Genomic DNA, 12,135 nt, shown 5'->3' with positions numbered 1-12,135 from the left:
AAAGTTTTAGAACCAGCAAGAGAAAGCCAGGGAGGCTGGCAAGGATCTGCTGCCCCAAGCTCTCTAAACTGGGGGCACTTCTGCCAGGAGAAAGAAGCCAGCAAGAAAAAACCAGCCACACTACTCAATAATAAATAACCCAGAGGGTCTCCTCTGTCCCTTCCTCCTTCCAGCTTCCCAGAAACACTGGGCAACCAAGCATGTGGATCATTAGAGAGTTTTCTCAAAGCCATGTTGCCAGCGTGTAGTTAATTCTCTCCCACTCCACTATGGTTTGGAGGAAGGAAAGCTAATGGTGATGCTGTGGGGGGCCCAGTACTAACAGCATCTCTGGCATCAGGATCAGATCCTCAAGGAGGCAGATGCTGGCTTGCAATGCCAGACTCCGATTCATTTTGGAAGCACTAGGGCAGAGCGTTCCTTTTCCTCCCACACTGCAAAGAAAAGTGTTTGTTTTGCAACTGCCAGGAAACTAATATCTACTGTCCCTCCTCGCCCCCCCAAAAGAAACAAACACAAAATAGCCACAAGACATCCAAAGCCTACCATCGTTAGACAGCTAAGGATAAAAACTGGTTGGCTGATATTAAAACAGACACACTAGAGAAAGCAGTTTCCTCATTCATCCAATAAAACCTCAATTTCAGAAAGACCCTATTTAATCTTTAGTCAGGGGAATGTCTGCTGCCTTTAACTTCTGGGGAGGTGGGTACAAATCCCAACTTCAGGGCTTACTATGTGTGCCTATTATTTCTTGATTCTCTGATTCCAAATCTGTAAAATGAAGAGATGGAACTAAGTGGCTTTTGAGTTCTGTTCATTTCTAGATTTGTGGTCCTAATAAATTTAGAATTAGAACAAATACCATTTATTTTGACAGAGACAGAAATTAAAACTTGGAAAAGTGAAGTGATTCCCTTCCTTTCCCCCATCCAAGGCATATGACTAATCAATAGAAGAACCAGGATTCAAATCCAGATCTTCTTACTCCAATTCTTTTTCTTTCCCCACTCCCCTCATCATACAATTACACTAGCAGGACGACTATGGGTTAACCTTTCTCAGCCTCAATTTCCTTATCTGTGAAATATATGCACTACCTCTGTCACAAGGGCTATTGTGAGAGAATGGTTTTATAGACCTTATAACACTAAAAATGTGAGTTACTATTATTATTGCTATTATTCCACCAGGTACAAGTTTGCCTTATTCACAAGCTCAGATTAAAAAAAGGATAGTGTAAAAAGTTTCAATTACTGGGATAGGCAAGGAGAGACATTTAACATGAGCTCACATTTCTTTTGGAGACAATAAGTGACTTGCCCAGAGTCACAAAGCTATTAAGTGTCCGGATCGGATTTGAACTTAGGTTTCCCCGATTCCAGGCTAGTAGTGTATCCATTGAAACACCTAGTTACCTCATTGATTCATATTTCTGGGATGTTTTTATACTTTACAAAAATTTCCCTTGAAACAACTCTTTGATTTAGGTCCTACAAATGTCATTATTTAGCAAATGAAGAAACTGAGCCAAAGATTTGCCAAAAGTCATATGATACTAACTTGCAGAAACAGAATTCAAATATAAATCCCTTTTTTCCATATCCAACCTTCTTTCCATTACAACACAGCCCCATTTAAGTGCAATTTAATTTAATAAAACTCAATTCAATTTAACAATTATTTTTGAAATTTTAGTTATGTGCCAGGTAATGTATTATGTCCTAGAAATACAAAAATATAAACTTAGTCATTTCTATCTTACCTCAAGAAATAACATGTACAGATCAAATTAAACATAAAGTAATTTGGGAGTGGGAAGAGCATTCTTTGACAAAATTACTACAAATATAGATTCACGAGATCCCCAATACTCTACCACAGAAACAGAAAATCAGTTTTAGTCAAGTGACCATTTATAGTTTCATTTATTCCTCACTTTTTTCATCTGCAAAATGGGAATCATTCACAGGGTTGTTGTTAGGAACAAATGATATGATCTTCTATTTCTATATCATTACCCAAACTTGTAGTCATTCTCTCATCACCTATGACTCTTAGCACTTCTAATTGTCTTCAAATCTTTCTTTCTACACTAAGCATTTTCTGTTCTCCAAATTGCTAGTGCTTTTCTCAAAAAGTTATATCATTTTGTATTTATTTCATTTATAATTTCATATACACTACTGACCTCAGTGGAATACAGCCTCCTTAGGGACAGGGTCTATTTTGTTTTTTTTTTCTTTTGTGTCTTCAGAACTTTTCACATAGTAGATAACAAATGAATTCTGATTGATTAGCTAATAATGCATGCAACATTCTTTTTAAAATCATATATTACTACATAAATGTTAAGCACCACTCCTATTCCTCTCTCTCACACCCATATTTATTCTGTTGACAATTCCCATTGATTTTAACTTCCTAATATCTCATCTATACCCCCTTCTTTCCTCTGACAGTATCACTATCCTACTACAGGTATTTATTATTTCATGCTTGGACTATTGCAAGAGCTTATTGATTGGTCTTCCTACCTTAAGTCTCTCTCTCTACATCAATCTTTTCTTCACTCAATTGTTAAGGTATCTCCCTAAAGTGCAAGTCTGACCATATCCCCAACTCAAAAAACTTGTTGGCTCCCTATTGCTCCCAATATCAAATATAAAACCCTTTACGTGACTTCTAAAGTTTTTTGTAACCTAACTGCTTTCTATTTTTCCATTTTTAAAGGTTACTCTCTTATATGAACTCTGCAATCCATTGATCTCCTAGTTGCCCCTTGAACAGGACACTCCATTTCCTCATTCTGAGCATTTTCACTGGCTGTTGTTCGTGGATTGAATGCTCTTCCCCTGCAGCTTTATCTCTTACATTTTCCTTCAAGTCTCAGCTAAAATCCCACATTTTGCAAGAAGACTTTCCTATTTCCTTTTAAAGCTACTCCCTTATGTCTAGGATTATCTGCAGTTTACCTTACATAGAGTTTGTTGTTAGCCATCCTTCATTTCCAAAGATCAGGGATTTCATTGTGTTGGGGAAAACTAATAGATGATAATGTCTTGACTTGTGCATGAATTAGTTTTAAGTGGGACAGATCTTACTCTCTCAGTCATGAAATTTCAGCATCAAGAAAAAGTCAGGATAATTGTCAATGATCCAGGATGTTCTTAGCATCTCAGAGGGACCAAGTTTTAAGTGCTCCACAGAACCTGCTTTAACTGGCTTTGTGGTCACTAGAACAAATTGTTCTCATCCATCTTTTCTGTTGAGAAAAATTTCTACATGCTTGAGACCGACGTCCCCCTAAATCACAGTTTGAGACTCGTCACTTACCCTCCACCCTTTTGCTGAGACAGTTTAACCAGGGTGTGATCCTTGTGCATGCTATAGCTTCCAGGAAGCACAGATGAGGACTTGTTTGTACATAGCTGTTTAAATGGTTTCTCCTCCATGACACTGTGTGTTCCTTGATAAAAGAAACTTTTTTTTTTTTGATATGTGTCCCTAGTGCTCTGCACAAGGCCCAGCACATAGTAGGTACTTTACAAACACTAGCTGTCAGGCTCACCATCCTTCTCATTAACATAATCATCATTAACATGATTTAACAACCCTTTCCTTTCCAGCCTGAAGCAGCCTCAAGCCCAGATTCCAGCAATCAGCACAAATTCACCACTTTTTTCCACTGTTCATGGGTTACAAAAACCCAAAAAGAAAATACTCTCCCCTCAGCAGCAATACAAGGGGAAAATCAAGCAATCCATCAAGGTGGAAATTAGGACACTGAAGGAGGGAATTGAAAATGAAGTTGAGACTGACAAGAAAGTAGATGAAGTATGAAAAGGATCCTCTTCTTTTCTTTTTTTTTTCTTTCTCCTTTTTTTTGATGCATTTATACATGAGAACATCAAAAATATCCCATTGGAGAGAAGGCACATTTCCATTTGTGGAAAAAGCCTCAGGATTAGAAAGAGAGAAAGAGCCCTTTGAAAATTAGGGCCAACGTGATCTCTTTTACAAATGGGCTTTGTGACCTCATAGCCCTTTCCCCTGAGCCAAGTCACCCATGATTCTCCACCACAGCCCACAGCCTGACAGGGACTGCTCAGATTCCACCACTGAGGTTTTACATCATCACAAAAAGGACAAACAACATGGCAGCAATCTCATCCAGTGGTTCACTAATAGCAATCCATAACTACTACTGAAGGCATCTGGGTTCCATTTCCAGCAACAACTCCTGTGGAAACACTGAGCACTCTGGGGCAGTGACCCCCCACAATCCTGATATTCCCAAAGCTTCTTCTTCGGGAAATTTAGTTATCCATATATGACAACTGCATTGGAATCCCCAGAGCCCTCAGGAACTTTCCAGGTTGGCCAATGTCACAGTCACTTGTACCTGACTCAGAAGGCCATGAGGAAAAGGGACTTTCCCTCACCCAGCAAATCCAGTATTCTGCATGAGTAACAGTACCCACATGCTTATTCCCCACTTCTGAAGTGTGCTAGGTATCAGAGCCCATTTTCTCTTTCCCTCCCCTTTTTTTCTTCCCCTTCACATCTTCCCCATTCCCTTAGAATAGACAGGCCATTTAAATGTAGAAGTAATTGTGCTATGTATGTGCTGTCATTTTTTTAAAAAGGAAAACGAAAGCAAAACACTTTTAAAGCAAGTAAAATAAAACACACTATTTTTGTTTAGGCTTTTATTATCAGAATCATACTGATACTTTCCAGCAACCTCAGTAATTTTGTTTTACATTAGACTCAATAGAAATTAATAAAGTTTGAACAGCCCTTAAAAATGAAGAAAAAAGAAAAGAAAAGAAAAATAAGGCCACAGGAGTCATTTTCCTTCTCTGTCTCAGTTTGCTCTTCTATAAAATGAGAGGGTTGGACTGGATGATATTTATGGACTCTACCACTTCTAAATCTAATTATTAGTTTAATTTCATACTCTAAATTAATTATTAGGGAAAATTTTTCTAAGAAAAAGAGTCATCCAAAAGTAGAAATGGAGATAATGATCAAACTTTCACTGGAAGATTTCAAGCAAGCAGTGGCCATTTCAAGTATGTTGCATTAAAGATGCTAGTTCAAATGCAAGTTGAATCATAAAGCCCCTAAGCAACAGCCAAATCTATAAATCATAAGAATAGAAGAAGAAATAATTTTAAAAGAAAGGTGCATTACGCAAATGTTGTGTTATTGAGTCTCAAAGCAACAGAAACCAATATATTATTGACCATCAGTCACTAAATTCTGTTGTTTTCTTTGCTGACATTTCCTATAATCTCCTTTCTATTCTCTGTAATATTAAAAATCCTGCTACTACCCACATCCTTCTTTTCTGGTCTATTGACCCTGCAGAGATCTACTTCTTCATCTCCCATACTTAGAAGAGGTAACTAATTCACTTAAATCTCTGATACTGTCTTGGCATTCATTGATAAGTCAGTAAAATTCATCTCGGCTCAATACAGTCAGCTGATCCCAGACCATGCTTCATATCTCTGACTGAGCCACCAATCAGAAGAACAAAACTTCTCTAGTCATCTTCCCATCTTCTTTATCTTCACCATCTCTTTTGCTGTATCTTCCTCCAGATCACATCCCCTAACTGTAAGTGTCTGTCAACAAGGTTCTGTCTTGGACCATCTTCTCCTTTCCCTCTATACTACTTCACTTGGTGATTGGATTTAATGTTATCTCTATCTGAAAATTTTCAAATCTACCTAACCTGCCCCAGTCTCTCTGCTGACCTCCAGTCCTACAACTCCAACGGCTTTTCATGCATCTCAAATTGTATGTCCAGTAAACATATTAAAATCAATATGGATAGAACAGGATGCCTTATCTTTCCTCATAAATCTTCCCTCTCCCCATTTTCATCTCCCTTATTATGATAGAGGGCAATACCATCTCCCCAGCCTCTAAGGCTCACAACCAAGGACTTCTCCTGGACTCTTCACTATCTCACCCTCCATATTCAAGTGGTTGCTAAGACCTATTTCACCTTTGCATCAGCAAATATGCTTCCTTCTCTCCTCTGCCACCATCATGGTTTTTATCATTCCACATCTGGACTGATACACAGTCTGCTGACAGGTCCACGTATCTCAAGTCTCCCATCAAATCAATCCATTTTCTATTAATCCATTAAAGTGATTTTCCTAAAATGCTGGTTTGATCTTATCACCCTCCACCACCACCACTGCAAAAAAAAAAAACCAAAAACAAACAAAAAACTCTAGTGGCTTCCTATTTGACTCCAGGAGCAGATACAAAATCTTCTGTTTGGCATTCAAAACCCTTTATAACTTAGCCCCTCCCCCCTACTTTTCCTGTATTTTTATACCATTCTCCCCAACATGTATTCTTTGTTCCATTGACAGTGACCTTTCTCAAACAAGACACTCCATGACTCAGTCCTTGACTCTCCTCCATGCCTAGAAGGTTCTCACTCCTCCATTCCAAATATTGATTTCCCTGGCTTTAAATCCCAACTGCAATCCCACCTTCTACAAGAAGCCTTCCCTGACTCATCTTAATTTCAGTTTTTTCTCTTCTTTAATCATATCCTAATTCTTCTGTTTATATGCCCACCCCCTGTCTCTCTGTCTCTGTGTTTGTCTGTCTCTCTGTCTCTGTGTTTGTCTGTCTCTCTGTCTCTCTGTATCTCTCTCTCTCTGTCTCTCTGTCTCTCTCTGTCTCTGTCTCTGTCTCTCTCTCTCAGCACACACACACACACACACACACACACAGAGAGAGAGAGAGAGAGAGAGAGAGAGAGAGATAGTTTACTTGTAAATTGTCTCTTCTCTTAGACTGTGAGCTCATTGAGGGCAGGGACTATCATTTGCCTCTTTCTGTATCCAGTGCTTAGCAAAGTGTCTGGCATACAGCAGGTGCTAGATAAATGTTTATTGGTTGATTGATTCTCTATCTCCAAAATTCCTGCCCTACTACACTCCTCTCTCCACTTTTCACCTTGTACTCGCTCTAATAACTGAATTATTAGAATTATTTTTACCACTGGAAAAATCATGACAACCTGTCTCTTGAATACATTGATTGTCCATGTAACTCCCCAAACCAAAATTCATTCCCCTATTTTTCCTGTAAATGTGTTAACTCCTTGAGAGCAGCTACTGTCAAGTACTTGCTAGAGTTAGAAATGCTGTTTGCACTTGTATCTACAGCACCTAAGAGTCCCTGACTCAAAAGAGCGAATTAATACATACATCTCCAGTCATTCATTATAGATTTTAAGCTGGAACCACCTTAGAAGTCATTTAGTCTAATCTCCTCATTTCACAAATATGAAATAAAGAAAGGGTAATAGTATCATAGAGACAGAAATGAAAGGCTCCCCAGAGGTCATGTAATCCCATACTTTTACAGATGGAGAAATGGAGACCCAGAGAGATGAAGTGACTTGTGTATAGTCACATATATAATAGTAAGTAACAAAACAAAGATTTAAATCAAGTTATAATGACTCCATATCTAGTGTCCTTTCCTCTAGTAAAGACCACAGCAGGTCTCACTTCAAGCCACGTCTATTACAAATATGGAATCTCCTAGCTTTTCTCCCTACTTGCAATCTATCACTTTTCCATTATATCCTAAACATGAGGCCAGAGTTCTCTTCCTAATGAGTAGCTGCCTACTATAACTATCTGTGTAGTTGTCTCATGTCCCTTTAACTATAAGTTTCTGGGAACAAGGAACATATCCTCCTATATAATCTTTGTATCATAGGGTCTAGCACAGTAATATGCATAATAGGTACCTGATAAATATTGTTCTCTTTATTATCTTGCATTCCTGTGGTTTAGTAATTCCAGTCATATCTGATTTTTTGTGATCTCATTTGGGGTAGCTTGGAAAAGATACTGAGGTTTGCCATTTCCTTCTCTAGTTCATTTTACAGATGAGGTAACCGAGGCAAATGGAGTAAAATAAGCTGCCCAGAGTCACACATGTAGGACGTGTCTGTGTCTAGATTTGAACTCAAGAAAATAAGTCTTCAGGACTCCAGGCTAGTTACACTGCCTTTTTGAGTTGCTCTAGAGCACTGAATAGCATAGGATAATATAATTTAGTATCATATTGTACTAATATCATATCATATCATATTTTATCATATCACAAGTTATTCTGTTCTATTGCATAAGATAGAAATAGAAGATTGGATTTAAAAACCAACAGAGGATAAAGAGACCATGTACATTCTACACTACTGACACTGAGACATAGTCGAATAAAGATCAATGTAGAGATCAAAAGGTCTGTCCTGTTCATTCTACCTTAGCAATCTTTCCATATATACTTTCCTCTCTATTCTGACTATATTCACACAACAGTGTAATGGGCTGAGGCTTGAGTTGATGCACTGAGGTCCCAAGCACATGAGGCTAAATAGTAATTGGACCATACTCTATTAATATATAAGCTTGGAGAAAGAATGGCACCCGCCCACTCTTTCTGCAAGTCCTGATGTGTTGTATAGGAAATGACTATTTTGGTGGGTGGAGGCAGGGGAGTGGAAAAGGAAGGGGAAGGAGAGACTATTGGGACTGCCTTGCCACGGTTTGCTCAGTTCACATCTCTCTCTGTTAGCTGGCTTCCTGTCGCAACTGTCCATATTGCTATCTCAACCTTTCTTGCCTATATTTGCTATCACAATCTTTATTCACCTCTTCACTTCAATAAATATTGAAGATTTTTCCCTTAACCTGAATTCCTGACTCCGGCTGATTTTAAATACGCGGTCATTACACAACAGACGTATGAAATTACCTTTCACCCCTATTAATAACTTCTTTCCTTGCTTTCAGAGACTCCCCTCTCCAATTAAACTTTCGTATAGATAGCCAAATAATCCTCCTACCACATTGTTCTGATCATTGCACTCCTCAAAAGCATTAACAAATTAACATTGTCTACTGAATAAAGCATAATTTCTAAATCCTGGCATTTCAGATTCTCCACAATTTGGTTTCAACTTACTATTCCAACCTATCACTAACTACCATTTATATAACATACATTTCAAACATATTAAGCTACGATCTCCTGCTTTCATCCTTCCATCTCCTATATTTGAGCCTTTGCTTCTGCCCTTCTCCCTACATCTGGAAAGGACTTCACTCTTATCTTCACTTTTGAAAATATCTTGTTTCCTTTAAGATCCAACTCAGTCTTCCCTCCTCTATGATGGTTTTCTTGATATCCCCATATGAAAGTGATCTCTCCATTTTTAGATTTCTCACATATTATACTTTCCTTGGGTCTCTCCTTTCAACTAATCCCAATCTGCTTTGTAATAATTAAATGTGTATATGAACTATCCCACTTTTATATTATGCCCTCCTATAACTCCAAATTTAACAGTTTAAAAAAGTTTTTAAAGTTTTAAAAGTTTAAAAAGTCTTCCTATTGATCTAAGGGATTCTCTGTGTTTTACTTTTTATAATTATGTTTTTAAAATGCATTTTTTTCAACTTTGAGTTACAAATTCTCCCCTTTCTTCCAGCCTCTCTTCCACCCATTGAGAAAAAATATATCAGTTATGTATATAAAGGTATATGAAACATTTTCATATTAGTCATTTTACATACAAAAAAGAAAAATTATGTGAAAAAGTTTGTCAATCTGTGTTTATCATTTCTCTTTCTCGAGGCAGATAGCATTTTTCATAATTAGTCTTTTAGAACTGTCTTGATCAGAGAAACTAAGTATTCATAGTTGACTGGCATTACAATATTATTGTTACTATGTACAATATTCTCCTGGTTCTGATCATGTCAGTTTACATCAGTTCACATAAATCTTGTAAGGAATTCTCTTTCACAACATTTTTGGTTGAGACATTTATCTGGAATTCTTTCAAGTTTCCTTTATAAACATTATCTAAAATGATTTTACATACATCCTGTGCTGCAAGCATTATAATGCTATCCAAAAACATGCCATTATTATTCTTATTTAAGCTAAATTAGTTTAATTATTTGGGGATAAAACAATACAAATGAGATGATAGAATTCTAGAATCACAGAATCTCACAGTTGAAGTGATCTTAGGGGCCATCTACTCCAATTTTATTCAATTTATATGATCTTATGATTTACAGTTATGGGGATTCTAAAGAACATTAATCTCTCCCTATTATGTTTTACAAAATGAGTAAACTGATAATCAGAAATAAAGAAGGAATGTGTCCAAATCATTCAACAAGTAAGTATGCTAGAATTTGACTATAAATTCAATATTCATCCCACTCTACTAAATTACCTCTATAAGTAAACATTTGAGCTTTTACTATGAGAAAGGACTTGTGGTTAGAATTGCACAGTGAAAAAAATTCCTATACTGTAACAAAGTTCAGAATGTCAAATAAGAAAAGTTCTATCTTCAAAACTTAGCTGTGTGAGCAAACCTTGGAAAAAACCACTTAATCTTTATATATGAATTATATAACTTGTAAAGCCTTTGCTAGCTCTAAAATGATGGTTTATCTACAAACAGTCTCTTCTCCACAATTAGGTTATAGTTACTAAGGCAGAACCATGACTTTTTGCAGCATCCCACTGGACTTTTGGGAGTTTGAAATATTAGGAAGTTTTTCTTTACATCAATTCTAACCTGCATCTCTGAAACTTCCAGTCAAATTCTTTCTCTGGCACAGAGAAAAAGAATTCTTTAAATGACTACCCTTCAAACATTTTGATAGAGTTATCCTATGCCATCTAAATTTTTCTTCTACTTCTCTCCATGTAGTATTAGATTTCTTTATCACAAAAAAATTGACTTGCACAAATTTCTTTAGGTAGTAAATTGCATATCTGGGACCAGAACCCAAATCTTTTAATTCTCAGTCAACTGGTAGAAAGAACATTAGATATAAACTGATGGAGACTATTGACTTTTCTGAATCTCATTTTCTCCATCTACAAAATGGGTACAGTCAATAGTTAGAAATATTTATTAATCTCTACTAGGTGCCAGGCACTATCCTCAGTACTGAGAATTAAAAATATGAGACAGTCTCTACCATTAAGGAACTTACAATCTAATGAGTGAAGACAAAACACAAAAGAAAGCCATAAAGTAAAAAAGAAAGTAGAAAATGAGTGCAGGAAGGTGAGAAATAATATATCTGAGAAATTATCCATTTTGCATCTCTCCCCACCCTCCCCTCCTTAAATGAAAGTCAAGGAGATCATGATGGACTCCATCCTCCAACCCGAAGAAGTACTAATAAGGTATGAGTACCAAGACTCACTGGATCTTCCAAGATGGCATTTCCCAAGGTTGAGTGTACTGGGGGCCTGTTAGAGACACCAAATAATTCTAATATGGATGAGAAATGAGGTGATAGAAGGTAACCATCTCATAGGGGACTTCAAAAGTATTTTATAAGCTATGAGCATACTACAAATAGAATTTTTTAGTATTACTATATGACATGGAATCACCAAAATAAAGAATAAGAATAAAAATTCTTGTAAGAGTAAAATGATAAATACAGCATAAGCCCCACTCCCCATTTTTCTGAAAAGCCCTCCTGGATTACTGTACCACACAGAGATTGCCAACTTCCAAATTTAGCCCCCTCTCCAAGGTCATATATATTTTCTGTTAGGGAAAGAAAAGACAGTAAGAATATATTATTTAGTTGTGTTTCTAATTCATGTCTGAATCTGCTTCACTCATGCCCTTAGGGAGATGAAATTTAATATCTGTTCATGTGACCTCATCACCATACTGATACATGGCCTCTGTAGGCAACCTGGGGAAATGAAAGAGAAGAGCAAGTAAAATAATTAAAAGACGGAAAGACTCACTAATTGGCATATGATTGAAGTTTGAAAAGAAATAAAGCCATAGAGATTGGCTAATTGATCTCCTTGACATAGGTTAAGAATTGTGCTCATCACCTATACCAATAATTACAGGATACTCATACGAAGGAGAAATTCAGGACTCAGCTTCTTTCCAGAAGGGAATAAATGGCGGCTATTGGTCAGATTCATGGAGTCCATCCTATTAGTTCACCACTTAAAAGTATAGTGGTATATTGGGGCAAGAGAGTTAAAGTGGAAAGATTTAGATTCAAGTTC

This window comes from Antechinus flavipes, chromosome 1 (genome assembly GCF_016432865.1).
Source record: "Antechinus flavipes isolate AdamAnt ecotype Samford, QLD, Australia chromosome 1, AdamAnt_v2, whole genome shotgun sequence".
NCBI lineage: Eukaryota > Metazoa > Chordata > Mammalia > Dasyuromorphia > Dasyuridae > Antechinus > Antechinus flavipes.
Note: the sequence above shows the minus strand (reverse complement) of the source record.